The sequence below is a fragment of the Sus scrofa genome, chromosome 9 (assembly GCF_000003025.6).
Source record: "Sus scrofa isolate TJ Tabasco breed Duroc chromosome 9, Sscrofa11.1, whole genome shotgun sequence".
Classification (NCBI taxonomy): domain Eukaryota; kingdom Metazoa; phylum Chordata; class Mammalia; order Artiodactyla; family Suidae; genus Sus; species Sus scrofa.
In genome coordinates, this window is record NC_010451.4 from 65,961,977 (window position 1) to 65,978,357 (window position 16,381).

Sequence of the window (16,381 nt, forward strand, 5' to 3'; positions counted from 1 at the left end):
GGCTCAGCAGAAATGAATCTGACTGGTTCCATGAGGATGCAGGTTCAATCTGGCCTTAATCAGTGGGTTAAAGATCTAGCATTGCCATGAGCTGTGGTCTAGTTCACAGATGTGGCTTGGATCTGGCATTACTGTGGCTGTGGCTGTGGCTGGCAGGTGCAGCTCCGCTTCCACCCTTAGCCCAGGGAACTCCATATGTGGCGGGTCCTGCCCTAAAACGACAGAAAAAAAAAAAAAAAAAAAAAGCACAGTTGTGTAAAAAATGCAAAGAATATGAGGGGCATGGAGAGCAAAAAATGTCCCCCAAGATCCTTCCCCAGAGGATAGGACTATTAGCAACCTGCTGTATATTCCTCCTGAATCCGTTTCCCTCAGTCCCACAGTCTCAGGGCACTGAGGGGCTGTTTTAACCACAGAATCTGCATTTCTGTGGCTCTGACCACCTTCAAGATTTCCAGTCCCTCCCCATCCACTAGCCAGAAGCCACAGGCCCAGCTGAGAGTCCCTGGGTGGATCCCTGGACCTAGCTGCCCTCTCCGCACCCTCTGCTTCAGAGGGGAGAAGCCGCTCTCTCCTCTTCCCTCCCCAGCCCCATCCCCAAATCTGTACGATATGTCATCAGAGCCGAGGAGGGGGTGCTATGTCCTGTTAGCTCACTCAGCAGGGCTCCTCGGAGGCAGCTTCAGAACAGTAGAGTGATCCGGAGCAAGGGACCTGTGATGGGACAGTCACGGGTTATGTCCCAGCTCCTCCGCTTTTCAGGATTCCTGGGATCCTGCAGGACGGATGCAAGCTCTCTGGGCCTCAGTTTTCTCATGTGCAGATTGGTTGATAATATCTACCTCAAAGAGTGGCCGCTGAGAGTTAAGAGAATTAAAATAGTTAAAATATAGCACTGAGAGCTCTGTCTAGTTGCTTATGATGGTGCATGATAATGTGAGAAAATAGAATGTGTACATGTATGTGTAACTGGGTCACCATGCTGTACGGTAGAAAAAAAAATTGCATTGGGGAAATAACAATTAAAAAAAAAAAAAAATCAGGAGTTCCCGTCATGGCGCAGAGGAAACGAATACTAGGAACCATGAGCTTGCGGGTTCGATCCCTGGCCTTGCTCAGTGGGTTAAGGGCGTTGCTGTGAGCTGTGGTGTAGGTCGCAGATGCAGCTCGGATCTGGCATTGCTGTGGCTGCGGTGTAACCTGGCAGCTGTAGCTCTGATTAGACCCCTAGCCTGGGAACCTCCATAAGCCACATGCGTGCAGCCCTAAAAAGACGAGAGAAAAAAAAAATCAAACCAAAGGGGAAAAAGAAATAAATAAAATAGTTAAACTAGATGTAACACATTTCACATTTTAAGACTAATTATCGCCATTTGGCACATGAGAAAACCGAGGCTCAGTGAGATCTAGGCACCTTTCAAGGTCCTGCTGGCAGCAGGTGGCAGGAATCGGGGTTCTAACCTACGTCTGCCTGGCTCCAAAGCCCACACTGCTGTCTGCAGAAGGCAATCTGTTTCTTTCATAGGGGTCCAAAGAGGAGCAAAGCAGTGGGGCGGATAGCAGGAAAACCGTAAGGTGGCCCTAAATCTCAGCCTTTTCCTCAGCCAGAGGCTTGCCGGGGGTCCCAAAGGCAGCAGTCCCCTGGCATGGGGTTTCCGTCCCCCGGTTTCCCCCTGCAGGCTGGGCATCCTGCTGCTTCTGTCTGCTCTCTGAGGGTTTCAGTTTCACCATATCTATGACACCCCGGACAGTCTGTCATTCAGGACGCAGACTTGACTGGAGGCAGGAGGCCAGCCTTGCCCTTCAGACCAGACCAGGCCCTGGTGAGGGGCCGGCCCGCAGTTCCCCTGGGTTCCCCTGGGGCCCCGAGGTGGGGCGCGGTGCTCGACAGGCCTGCTGGGTGAGAGCGGGTTTGGAAGGAGGTTTAGGTGTGGCGGGGAGGGTGCGTCTGGCAGGCGCAGGTGTGGTCACTGGAGAGGGGGCACGCCTGCCAGCTTCCTCGGCTGTGCCAGACAGGGCCGGGCAGCTTCTCCCACAGTTCTGGCCTCTGGGCCCCGCTGTGTGACCCCCTCACCCCTGGCCCTTAGTGAAGAATGTGCGGAGTTGACATACTCCTCTCAGCATCCATCCAAGGCGGCTCCCCAGCCCTGCCCTGCTGGGTGGTGGGCGAGGAGGGCTCGCAGAAACGGATTGCCCTCTGCGGAAACCTGTCCTCACAGGCCCCTCTGGCCAGCGCCCTTGTCTCCCCCAGCCACCCTCCCCAGAGGGAGCGGGAGCAGACAATGGCTATGGGTGACTCACCAATGAGCCATCTTCCCATCCCTACCGCTCTGGCCCAGCCCAGGACAGCCCAGCCTGTCCTCCAAGGGGGCTGGGGACCAGCCTTTCTCGCCTCCAGCTTCCTGTCTGTTCAGCCAGCCCTGCTCCCCGTTCTGTGCAACACATGAGGGTCTCTGGAGGGAGGGCATTGACCACAGCAGATTCAGGCAGTCAGAGAAGACGCCTCTGTGAAAGCAGACAGAGGCCACAGGGCCCAGATCTGGGCTGCCCTTCCATGCCCTGCTCCTCCTCCCCTCTGTAGGTCATGCCTGAGTCCCAGGGGAGGACTGGTTATTGTCTCTCTCTCTTTTTTGTTTGCCACACCCATGGCATGTAGAAGTTCCCAGGCCAGGGATCGAACCCCTACCACAGGAGCAACCCCAGCCGCTGCAGTGACAACAACAGGTCCTTAACCTGCTTCAGTACAGGAGAACTCCACTGTCTCATCTTCATCTTCTTCTGGGATGGAGCCTGGACCCTGCAATTTATTCCCTTCCAAAAGACCAAAAAGGAGTTCTGGTCATGGCGCAGTGGAAACGAATCCAACTAGGAACCATTAGGTTGCAGGTTCAATCCCTGGCTTCGCTCAGTGGATTGAGGATCTGGTGTTGCCATGAACTGTGGTGTAGGTCGCAGACTCGGCTTGGATCCTGCGTTGGTGTGGCTGTGGTGTAGGCCAATGGCTACAGCTCTGATTAGACCTCTAGCCTGGGAACTTCTATGTGCTGTGGGTGCAGACCTGAAAAGCCAAAAAAAGCCAAAAAAAAAAATAAAATAAAATAAAACAAAATAAAGACTAAATATGTGGGGGCAGTGAGGAGTTGGAGTCTCTCCACTCTATGAAGGACAGAGTTCACTGTTAGAAAATATTTCCTTTTGATGAGTTACTCATCTGCTTCCCTATATACTCCCCTGGGTAGCACTTTAAGAATTTAATGTAGGGAGTCCCTGTCATGGCTCAGTGGAAACGAACCTGACTAGTATCATGAGGACATGGGTTTGACCCCTGGCCTCGATCAGTGGGTTAAGGATCCGGCGTTGCTGTGAGCTGTGGTGTAGGTCGCAGATGCGGCTCAGATCCCGTGTTGCTGTGGCTGTGGTGTAGGCTGGCAGCTGTAGCTCCCATTTGATCTCTAGACTGGGAACTTCCTTATACTGTGGGTGCGGTCCTAAAAAGACCAAAAAAAAAAAAAAAGAAAAAACGGCCACTCCCAGTTTCCATCTGCTCTATGGTTTGCTTTAAGTCCAATACCCTCAGTTCTTTCAGTCATTCTGCTAAGACTGTTTTCAAGACAATTTGACAGCTTGGCCTATATCCATGGAAATATTTCCATTTATCTGCATTCTTCTTGGAACATGGTATCTAAAACGGGGCTCAGCATTCTAGCCAAAATCAGGCCAGCAAAGAAAATAGCAGTGAACCCTCACCTCCTAGGCTTTGGCATGATGTACATCCTATGAGCTCTGTCGTCCTGCTGGCCTTCCCTGAACTTGAGCTCAGTAAACACCTCCTAGGCATTTGGGGGCTCATGTGGCTGTTTAGCCATGTACTTGGTGGGTAGGCATAAGTCACCCCAGCCTGTGCAGATGTTGCCTCCAATGATTTGGAGGTCCCTCTGCTTGCCTGGGGTGGAGTCCCCAGCAGATGACGCCCAGGGATGGAGCCCAAGGCTCAGGCAGTGGCTCTCAACAGGTTTTTCACTAGTAGACACCACTGGGGTTCTGGTGACAAACTCTGCACCCTCTTTCCCAAAAATAAATCTCCACAAACCTGCAGATAACACCAGGACTCCCTGCAGAATATCCATACCCCAGCTTCAGGAGCCCCATCTGGAAGATAATGCCTGAAAAATAAACTCTGAGACAGCCCCCCTGTTCTTTTTTCTTCTTCTTTTTAGGGCTGCACCCGCAGCAGATGGAGGCTCCCAGGTTAGGGGTCTGATCGGAGCTACAGCTGCCGACCAACACCACAGCCACAGCAACGCCAGATCGGAGCTGTGTCTGTGACCTAAACCACAGCTCACAGCAATGCTAGATCCTTAACCCACTGAGTGAGGCCACGGATCGAACCCATAACCTCATGGTTCCTAGTCGGATTCGTTTCTGCTGAGCCATGATGGGAACTCCGGCTCCCCTGTTCTAACTGTGGGGAGGCACAGGGCTCTCACAAAGAAATAGCCTCTCACACCAGCGCTGCGCTTTACAGCACAGAAAGCATGTTCTCACGTATTGCCTTGGACAGACTCTAGAGTACAGACTATAATTGAACAAATAGGAGGTCAAGGTCTAGTGACCTGACCAAGGTCTCACGGCCAATCTGGGCAGTGTCGACATTCTCCTACCTACATGGGGACTCAGAGGAGCCAACACAGTCCCCCCCGCCAACTCCCACCCCACCAGTGGGGAAGACACGACAGAGAAACGGCTGCACTTGGCTGCAGGGGATACTAGTCCTGACCGGTTCTGACCTTGCCCAGTGGGCTCCTGCTGCTGCCGAACAGAGGGAGGCACACCCAGCCTGGCTCCACGCTGAGCTGTGCTTCTGGCAGCCTCCCTCCTGGCAAAGCAGACAGGGGCCAAGCTGCCCGGCTGTGGCTTGTGGGAGAAGAAGGTCAAGGGCAGAACCCAGGCCTGGAGCCCGATTCTCCCTAGAGGGCAGACACCTCACTTGGCAGGAGCCTGTCAGGATGAATTAAAAAAGGGGCTGGGGAGGGAGTGGGTGTCAGAATACAGAGTATACCTAAGTGAGTGAGGTTTACACACAGGCACCAGACTTGACAGTTTGGGGTCAGTGTTTAAGTTTTCAAGGAATTCTTGCTCCCTAAAAACCCTCTCCTCCATCCAGGAAACTCCTCGGATTACAATGCCTAGCTCATGTCCCCATGAAGCTTTTCTGCAGTGCCCTGTGCAAGAGGGCTTGCTTGGCGCTGTGGTCACACCCAACTCAGACACTGTCTGCTCTCTATCTGACCCCTCTAGCGACTGCATCCCCAGCAGGCTGGAGCTCTGGCTTCAACATCTCACCCTGGCCCCTGGCAATGAGGGCTCAGACCATGTTGGTTCAGTAAGCTCTAGACACTAGAAATGACAGACGGTCTTTTGCCTCTAATTATTCTGTGGCTTCAAGCTGGGGCCCAAACCTCCATAGGCAAAGAAGGCCTGCCTCGCTCACACATACCCCTTTAATTGGAAGCCATCAATGGCCTTTGGAGACCCTCTCAAGAAGCATCCAAAAGTTTCTCCCAGGCTGTGAGGGGTGAGGGAGAAGGTTCAGGAAAGAAAACGCTCATTTTTATATCTTTCCCCAAACTGGATTATTTCCCTTTGCACTCGGCCAAGATATGTGGGCAGAGATGGGGCCTAGAACTTGCATGGTTACTTGGCAGGAAGGCATCTGGGTGGTTCTCTATCCTCAGCTGGTGTGCAGCCTGGGCTAGGGCTGGGGGTTGCGGAGGGAGGGGGAGGGGCCCAGGTTTGTGGTGGGTGAGTTGCTGCTCAGACCTTTGACCACTACCTCTTCATCACAGTGAATTCATAAATTCATGTTGATTTTAGGCATCGGTCTCCTCCCCTGGATTTCTAGGCTCTGGAGGGCATGAGGTGCATTTTATCCAATTCAGGATCTTCAGGGCTGGGTCCAATGCCAAGTACACAGTAGATGCTCAATGCATGTTAAAAGTGGGGAGCAGGAGTTCTCGTCATGGCGAAGTGATTAACAAATCCGACTAGGAACCATGAGGTTGCGGGTTCCATCCCCGGCCTTGCTCAGTGGGTTAAGGATCCGGCGTTGGCGTGAGCTGTGGTGTAGGTCGCAGACGCGGCTCGGATCCCGTGTTGCTGTGGCTCTGGCATAGGCTGGTGACTACAGCTCCGGTTGGACCCCTAGCCTGGGAACGTCCATATGCCGCGGGAGTGGCCCAAGAAATGGCAAAAAGACAAAAAAAAAAAAGTGGGGAGCACTGTAACTTCCCTGCTACTTTCCATGCTGAAGGCACCCATGCCTCTCTTCATGGAAAGAGCTTAGAGCTCCCCCATGCTGATGGCAGGGGAGACCTGTCATTGGCCTCCATTCCCCTAGCTGGAGGAGTGGGCTCTTCTTCCCTTGGCTACTCCTAAAACAAATTCTTTGTCTCATTTTTTTGTTTTGTTTTGTTTTAGCCCCAAGTATGCATCTTAGGTTTTCCTGTCACCTGGCCCGAAGCCCCAGCTGTACCTCTGCACAGCCCCACCCAGACGTCAAGATTCATCCCCTGGCTTCCTGACAGCTCTCACCCCTGTGGCAACCAGGACTATTTTTAGCAGAGCTCAGGGGAACCGAATGACCTCATTGCCTCATGTTTTCACATCCTCCGGAGACCTCAGTCCTCCCCTGCCCCCACCCAGCCTTCACCCAGCCCGTGTCACTTCCTCCTAAAAACAACACCAACTCGAGTTTCACTTTCCACTGCTTTTGCTCATCCTCCAGCTGCCTGGGTTTCTTGGAGGCTGAGTGAGTCTTCCCAGCTCAGGCGGAGGTCTTTGTGTTCACCGGGGGCTGTAAGCTCTAGCCCTAAGCATTTAGGACCCATTCACTTTTCTCAGGGCTGTCGGAAATTCACCATCCTTTCTGGGGTCAGAATCCCAACATCTGACTCAAGTTCTCAGTCTAACCTAAATCCTGCTGTTAGGCTTGTTAGATTCAGCAAATAGAAATACAGAACACCCATGTAAATTTGATTTTCAGATAAATGACAATTTTTCAGTCCAGCCTATCTCAGGCAATAGTACACTGAAAAATTATTTGTGGTTTATCTGAAATTCAAATTAACTGGGCATCATGTAGGGGTTTTTTTGTTTTGTCTTGTTTTGTGTTTTTTGGTCTTTTTAGGGCCTCCCCCGTGGTCCATGAAGGTTCCTGGGCTAGGGGCTGAATTGGAGCTGCAGCTGCCGGCCTACACCACAGCCACAGCAACGCGGGATCTGAGCCGCGTCCTTGACCTACACCACAGGGTCACGACGGCAACGCCGGATCCTTAACCCACTGATCCAGGCTGGGGACTGAACCCTCATCCTCATGGTTACTAGTCGGGTTTGTTAACCGCTGAGCCTCAACGGGAACTCCCATGGGCATCCTGTGCTTTATCTGGCAACACTACCTGCTGTCTTCCTTCTCAGTAGAGCAGTAGTTTTAAAATGTTTGGTCTCAGGATGCTTTTACACCCTAAAAAATTATTAAGGACACTCAAAAAGCTTTTATGTGGGTGACTTGATGTTTCCCATATTAGAAATTAAAACAGAAATTTTAAAATATTTAATTTATTTTAAAATAACTGTTAAAAAAAGCAACGGTAATAACTCATACATGTTTATACATTCAAAACATTTTTATTAAATGGGGAAAGTGGCTTTGTTCTATATTGGTTGCAATTAAAAAAATTATTGGAGTATAGTTGACTTACAATGATGTGTTATTCTTTTTTTTTTTTTTTTTTTTTTTTTTGTCTTTTTTGTCCTTTTTAGGGCTGCACCCGCAGTATATGGAGGTTCCCAGGCTAGGGGTTGAACTGCAGCTGCAGCTGCCAGCCTACACCACAGCCACAGCAGTGCAGGATCCAAGCTACATCTGTGATCTACACCAAAGCTCACAGCAATGCCAGATCCTTAACCCACTGAGCAAGGCCAGGGATCAAACCCGCATCCTCATGGTTCCTAGTTGGATTGTTTCCGCTGCGCCGTGATGGGAACTCTGGTTGTGTTATTCTTTGCAAATGCTTCTAATGTTTGGCTTGATGAAAAAAAGATAGATTCCTTTCTTAAAAATTAAAAAATTTAACTGTGGTTAAAATAAATACAAAGCACAGAAGTTCCGTCGTGGCTCAGTGGTTAACGAACCCAACTAGTATCTGTGAAGACGCAGGTTCAATCCCTGACCTTGCTCAGTGGGTTAAAGATCTGGCATTGCCGTGAGCTGTGGTGTAGGCCGTCGGCTACAACTCCGATTTGACCCCTAGCCTGGGAACTTCCATATGCTGCGGGTGCGGTCCTAAAAAGACACACATACACACCCACACATACACACCCACACAAGTAAACCAGGCAAGGAGAAAAGAACGGATGAGTGGATGGGCTCCTTGGAACAAGGTCAACGAACCAAGCTCACTGCCCAACCTGCTCCCTGGCAAGGATGGAGCTGACTAGATCTATCCCCCAGTCCCTGCCTGGTGTGCATCTGCTCATTCTGACCCTTGCTGTCATCTCCTGCCATCTCCTGCTGGCCCTCACATTTCAACTGAGTGGACTCAGATGAGATGTTGCCTCAGGGCCTAAACGCTTGGAGCTCTTAGGTGGGGGGCTTGTTCCTTTGCTCAGCAATCTAGTGACCAAAGAGAGGGCACCCAAAACAGCCAGTGGTCTATCCCTCATCCCCACAAATGGTCCCAGGGCAGCCAAGTCCAATGGGGTGTGAGCATCCTCCGCATTGTCTGTACCAGACAGACACCCTCAGCACACTCAACGCTGCGCCCTTCATGATCAACCTGTAGGTGTTATTTTATAGCTTTGACATTATTATATATAAATTACTGAGGGAGGGAACCACGCCTTTATTGTTTCTGTGTTTTCGACGGCACCTAGAACAAAGGAAAGTCTTCATACATGTTGATGGTTTTATTAGGGGATGGGTTTTCACTGATTTAACTATCAGATTCCCCTTTCTAAGGGGCCAGGGCCAGGAGAGCAGGTGGAGGCCTTTCATGAAACATTTATGGAGTACCGTCTCCCGCTCCTGCATTTTCTTTGGGGAAGGGTCGCTTACAGAGCACATCCCCTTGTCATCTCATTGAATCCATGCGGCATCACAATGGGTGTGTGTGCGCTGTGAAAGTGACTTTCCCAGTGACTGCACTCTGCTCAGCCTACAGAAAGAATGTGCTAAGCCAGGGAGCTTGTCTCTGGGACACCCAATATGGTGTGGGATGCTCTCCAAGCTGTACTGGGGAAGGCTGTCCTGAACACGGCCACCTGGTGCGTCTTGGCCAAGAGGCTGGCACCCCCGAAGACCGTTCATGGCCCTAGCGTTCCCTGCCCGGCTTCCATGCTCTCTGAGTAACCTTCCCATTGAATCTCGGCTTCTTGTGTGAAATGGCCAACAGCGAGTGAGCTTACCAGCAATTTCATGTCTTTTTTTCCGACAGCAGTTATTTCTTTTTCTTTTTCTCCTCCCCTCCCCTCCCTCCCTCTCCTCTCCTTTCCTTTCCTTTCCTTTCCTTCCTTTATTTTCTTTTCTCTTCACAGCCATTCCTGCAGCACATAGAAGTTCCTGGGCGAGGGGTTGAATCGGAGCTACAGCTGCAGGCCTATGCCACAGCAACAGCAATGCCTGATCCGAGCTGCATCTGTGACCTACACCACAGCTCACAGCAATGCCAGATCCTTAACCTACTGAGCGAAGCCAGGGATTGAACCCGAAACCTCATGGTTCCTAGTCAGATTTGTTTCTGCTGTGCCACGATGGGAACTCGGCAACTCCGGATCTTTAACCCACTGATCAAGATCAAGGATTGGCCTGCATCCTCATGGAGACAACATCGGGTCCTTAACTCCATGTTTTTCATTGTAAACCATCAAATTGGCATGCTGGCTGTGTCCATTCATGTCCTGGAGTTTTGTGTGTCTGTCCTTAAGTTTTATGGGCCTGCTGCAAGCAACGTTTCTGAGCAGCCACGTGAGGCTCAGACGTTGAATTGTGAAAGGGTCCCAAGGGAAACGTGGCCTCTGTGTGAGGCTCTGTGGAGGAACCAGCCAGCTCTCCCAGGTGCCACCTGACCAATGGCTTCTCCATTCACAGAGAACTGGGCACTGGGCTGGGAGGCAGGGCAAACCAGGGGTCCCTTAGCAGAGGGGGGGCTCTGTGCAAGTGGCTGGCCTGCTTCCAGGAGGAAACTGCTACCAATCAGAGGTCCACTTGATGGGCACAGCCAAGGATCAGGAAGACTGAGAGACACTGCAGGCTGGGCTGGAGGGTGATTCAGAATCCAGTGGGGATGGAATTCCCATCATGGCGCAGCAGAAACGAATCTGACTAGGAACCATGAGGTTGCAGGTTCAATCCCTGACCTCCCTCAGTGGTTGCCGTGAGCTGTGGTGTAGGTTGCAGATGTGGCTCGGGTCTGACATTGCTATGGCTCTGGTGTAGGCCGGTGGCAACAGCTCCAACTAGACTCCTAGCCTGGGAACCTCCATATGCTGCAGGTGTGGCCCTTAAAAGAGACAAAAAGACCAAAAAAAAAAAAAAAGAAAGAAAGAAAAAAGAAAAAAAGAATCCAGTGGGGAGCTTTGAAAAGTCACTGCACCTTTCCCAGGATTCTGGGTGAGGCGTGTGGTCAGCCCTGCTGGGATAGCTGAGCGCCTCCACTGTCCAGAGCCCGGGGCAGCGCCCTCTGCAGCCAGCATCTCCTGGGAGGGGAGAGCAGTGAAGAGGAGGGGGTGGGTGAGTGGTGCGACTGAGCCATTGCTTCCACCCGGAAATGGGAATTTTGGCCTCATGTGCTGGGAAAATCCTGACTGGCACTGTCTGTTTATCAGGGAAGCTGAGTCAGTCTCCTATCTCCCAAAAAACTGCTGTTTGTAGCATTTCATTGGTCAAAGCCAGCACTCCCCTCTCCCAAAGCCTTCCTTTTCTCTGGGGAATTCCTTTGGAGGAGGCGAACAGACAGGAGAAACTGGCCCTTTCTTGGAGACTGAAACCTGAAATCACAGTCGGTGCCTATTTATGGAGTTGAAGCCCCCTCCCAAGCCTAGGATGACTCATTCCTCCAACTTGACCCCGACGCCCCCAGAGGGGAAAGGGTGACCCTGAGAAGGTGGGATTAGCTGGTTTGGAGGTTGCAGTGAGAAGGGAAAAGCCTGAAAAACATGGGGCGTTCCTTTGAGAAGCAATCAGCAAGGGGAGGAGGATTTTAGGGCCCAAAGGACACAGAATGTGTCAGAGAGTTTGTATCCCAGTGAGAAGCTGGTTGCCCAGTGGCATAATTCCTCAGAAGGCCCCAGCTGTGTCAGGGTAGGTGAAAGGCCCTCCCTGATGTAAGTTCTCAAACCTAGGTGCAATCAGAGATGCTGTCCAGGCTTGTTAAAATGCAGATTCCTAGGGCCCCCATGGGCTGTGCTCAAGCGCCCCCCACTGTGATCCAAAGCAGGAAGTTCTGAAACACAGGAAGAGGACTGGGAATCCAGGAGCTGGCCTGCTCTCTGGGAGCCTGGGCTGTACAAGGCACTCCCATCTCCTCTGCCACCATCAGAGGCTGAGCCCCAGCCCAAGGATGACATTTCCCACGTTCTCAGAAAATCCGTAAGAGGAGTTCCCACCATGGCTCAGTGGTTAACGAATCTGACTAGGAACCATGAGGTTGCAGGTTCAATCCCTGACCTTGCTCAGGGTTAAGGATCTGGCATTGTCCTGAGCTGTGGTGTAGGTCGCAGACGTGGCTCGGATCCAGCGTTGCTGTGGCTGTGGCGTAGGCCGGTGGCTACAGCTCCGATTGGACCCCTAGCCTGGGAACCTCCATATGCCGCAGGTGCGGCCCTAGAAAAGACAGAAAGACCAAAAAAAAAAAAAAAAAGAAAGAAAAGAAAATCTGTAAGAGCCAGAGATCCCGCTATGGCCTAAAGGGATCAGCAGCATCTCAGCAGCGCCAGGATGCAGGTTCGATCCCCAGCCTTGGTACTGTGGGTTAAAGGATCCAGCATTGCCACTGCTGTGGCGCAGGTCACCACTGTGCCTGGGATCTGATCCCTGGGCAGGAACTCCAAAAAAGAAAAGAAAATAACAACAACAACAGCAAAAAAAAACCCAAATCGGTAAAAGCCTTAGAAGATGTACAGTTGTGAAATTTCAGAACTGGAGGGTCTTGAGAAGTCTTTCCGTGCAGCCCTCTCACACAGGAAGCCTCAATTCTGCGAAGGACCAATTTCCCCCCAAGCTTCCCCTCCCATCCTTGAGGAGAAGCTCCATGATCTTCCTCGGGAGGAGAAAGCCACTTCCAAACAGGCAAAGGAGCCTCCCTACCTCCCTTAACTGTCAAGTTTTCATAAACAACTCGACAGCCACAGAAGTAACTGCTTTCCTAGTCCATAAAATCCTAGAATCTTTAGAACTCAGAGACTTCAGAGATCAGCCAATCTGATTTTCCACCCGAAGCAGAAATTCCTCCTAGCAACAACTCTGCATCTCTATCTCCAGCACACATCTCTTCCCCAAATTCCAGCCTCATACCTCTTACCGGGTCTAAGTGCTCCCTAGCCCCCCCTCCCACCGCCCCGGCAACCTTTCCCCTCAAGCAGTGACCGCATCAACAGGTCCTCAGCACCACAAGTCCTCAGGCTACCCCACCTCCTGGCTATTCTCAGCAAGCAGCTAGAGGAATTAAAAAAAAAAAAAAAAATCTTTAGCCAGATTACACCATTCTTTTCGCTTTAAACCTCCCACTGCCTCCCCATTTGGCTCAGAATAAAAACCATAGCCTGTACAATGGCCCATAAGGCCCTAAGTGATCTATCCCTGACCTCTGCTACCTCTCTTGACCCTCTCTCTGCTGCTCTCTGCTTCACTCCAGCCTCTCCAGCCTCCCTGGCTGTTCTAGAACTTACCAGACCTGCTCCCAACTTAAGGTCCTTCTATTGTCTATTCCCTCCACCTAGAACACTGTTCCCGCAATATGCACATGGTTAGGGGTCTCCCTCCTTCAGGGCTTTGCACAAATGCTGCCTGCTCGGATCACCCCAATTTAAAATGTTATTTGATTTGATTTGATTTTTGCTTTTTAGGGCCACACCTGTGGCAAATGGAGATTCCCAGGCCAGGGCTCAAGTCAGAGCTATAGCTGCCGGCCCACACCACAGCCACAGCAATGCAGGATCCTTAACCCACCGAGCAAGGCCAGGAATTGAACCTGAGGCCTCATGGATGCTAGTCAGATTCGTTAACCACTGAGCCACGACAGGAACTCCTAAAGCGTTATTTTAAATTTAAAATCGGGAGTTCCCTTTGTGGCACAGCAGAAATGAATCCGACTAGGAACCATGAGGTTGTGGGTTCAATCCCTGGCCTCACTCATTGGGTTAAGGATCTGGTGTTGCCCTGAGCTGTTGTGTAGGACGCAGACAGTTGTGGCTTGGATCTGGTGTGGCTGCGGCTGTGGTGTAGGCCGGCAGCTGTAGCTCCTATTAGACCCATAGCCTGGGAACCTCCATATGCCGTGGGTATGACCCTCAAAAAGCAATAAATAAACACATAAATAAATTTAAAATCACCCCAATTTAAAATGTTATTTCCCTGACTCTTCCCCATTCTCTTCACACTTATGACCTATTAATACACTATGTAATTTTCTTATTTCTTATACCTACTGCTTTGCTTATCTTCCTCCATTTGCATGGGAACCCCATAAGGGTAGAGATTTTTTTTTTTCTTTTTTTTCTTTTTTTTTTTTTTTTTTTTTTTTTTGTCTTTTTGTCTTTTTGGTTGTTGTTGTTGCTATTTCTTGGGCCGCTCCTGTGGCATATGGAGGTTCCCAGGCTAGGGGTTGAATCGGAGCTGTAGCCACCGGCCTACGCCAGAGCCATAGCAACGCAGGATCCGAGCCACGTCTGCAACCTACACCATAGCTCACGGCAACGCCGGATCGTTAACCCACTGAGCAAGGGCAGGGACCGAACCCGCAACCTCATGGTTCCTAGTCGGATTCGTTAACCACTGCGCCACGACGGGAACTCCAGGGTAGAGATTTTTGTCATTTTTGTTCACAAATGTATCCCCACCCCAGTCTCTTCCTTTTTTTTTTTTTTTTTGTCTTTTTGCCATTTCTTGGGCCGCTCCTGCGGCATATGGAGGTTCCCAGGCTAGGGGTTGAATCGCAGCTATAGCCACTGGCCTACGCCAGAGCCACAGCAGCGCAGGATCCGAGCCGCGTCTGCGACCTACACCACAGCTCACGGCAACGCCGGATCGTTAACCCACTGAGCAAGGCCAGGGATCGAACCTGCAACCTCATGGTTCCCAGTCAGATTCGTTAACCACTGCGCCACCATGGGAACTCCCCAGTCTCTTCTGCTGCTTAAAAATGCCCTGGCTCTTCGGCTAACCCTTTGCCCTGGGTCCGTCCCAGTCCAGACACGCTCTGGTTGTCAGTCCCGTCCCCAGATTCGGACTCCCAGGGAGGAAGAGAAACACTAGCGGGGTGTGGCCGCTGTGCCATGTGGGAACCGCTGCCCACTCACATCTGAATTGCCCTTTCCCCCCTTCCTACAAGCCCACCAGAAGGGTCCAAGGCAGCCCAGTTGGAGGGATCCACAGGAGAAGGGCAGCGCCCCTCCTGACATGCCATGGGGGCCTCGTTGATCCCAGCAGAGGAGACTCAGAACTCCCTGCTGAGGGGCTTTGCCCTCAGGGACAGCCTGGATGGACTTGCCCCGGGAAAGGGCTGAAGCAGGCAGACAGTTCAGACCAAGGCTTTCTTGTCTTGATATCAGAAGATGCTTTCCTGTCTCACGAAGTTGCCCCTGGTTGTTGTCTGGGTTATTCACATTCCGGAAGCACTGATGTGGCACTAAATATTCCTAGGCTCCAACATCCCCCCTGGGGCCCAGAGTCATCTCTCTGAACCTGCTGTCTGGAATGTTTTTGGTATGAAGCATCCTGGCAGGTAAGGGGAAGGGCCCTGCAAAATGGTATCCACAGCCCTGAGCCTGAGTGCCTTTAGGGGCTGGAGTAAACAGACCTTCTCTTCCCACCCAGAGTCTCATTTCCCAGTGGGTTTCCCCCACATCCACTCTCTCTCCTGCCCACCCCTTCCTGCCCCTGGCTTGGAAGAGGTTAAGCAAACAGACCACAAAGAGCACAAAGATCTCTGGGGACCAGGTACCTTTTGGTCCCCTCCTGTTCCCAGAAATTCCACCCCTCCTCAGTTGTGCTGGTAGGATGGGCTGCAGGGGCTCTGGCCTCCTTTCCCCCTCCCCTCCTGTCTCTCCCCTCCAGCTTCTCCCTATTCCCACTCACCCCCTTTTTCCCAGCTCCCTTTTGGGCCTTTGGAGATAAGGGTAAGGCATTTCAGAACAGAAGGAATTGCCATATTCCTTGTGCCTAGAAAAGAGTGTGGCATATACTAGCATCTCTCTAAGTGCTCGTGGGGAGTTCCCTTGTGGTACAGTGGGCTAAGGATCTGGTGTTGCTACAGCTGTGGTGCAGGTCACAATTGCAGCTCCGGTTCGATCCCTGGCCCAGGAGCTTCCACAAGCTGAGTGTGCAGCCAAAAACAAACAAACAAACAAACAAACAAACAAACAAACAAAGTACTTGAGGTTCCATTTACAGATAGACTTGTAGTTCCAGTCTCCCGTTTCTCCCAAACCAATCTAGTTTAAATGAGCCCACCTCCCGCCTCCATCCCTATTAAGATCTGGCATCTCCCAGACCTGAATTTGAGCTATGGTTTTCCCACATGCTACTTAGGCAAGTCACTTTACGTTTTCTTTTTTTCTTTCTTTTCTTTGTTGTGGCCATGCCTTTGTCACGAGGAAGTTCCCTTTCAAATCCGTGCCATAGCAACCACCCGAGCCACAACAGTAAAAACACCAGATCCTTAACTGCTAGGCCACCGGGGAACTCCCTACTTTATGAGCCTCAGTTTCTTCTTCTGGAACATGAGAATGATAAAAATTGCCCCGAACTAAGAACACTATCCTGAGCATTAAACAACACACCAAATGTTTGATACTTAAGTTTGACTGCTTAAGTGGTGGTCCCTATCATTATCTCCTAAGCTGCAATTCTTCTCTGTCATCCCAACTCCCCTTCAGCATTATCTAAACTGAAAAAAACATTTTTTTTCTTTTTTTAGGAACCTGCTCACCTACACCACAGCCACAGCAAAGCCAGGTCCCAGCCCTTCTGTGACCTACGCCACAGCTTGCAGCCACGCTGGATCCTTAACCCACTGATCGAGGCCAGGGATCAAACCCACCTCCTTGTGGATACTAGTTGGGCTCTTAACCCTCTGAGCCACAACAGGAACTCCTGAAAACAATTTTT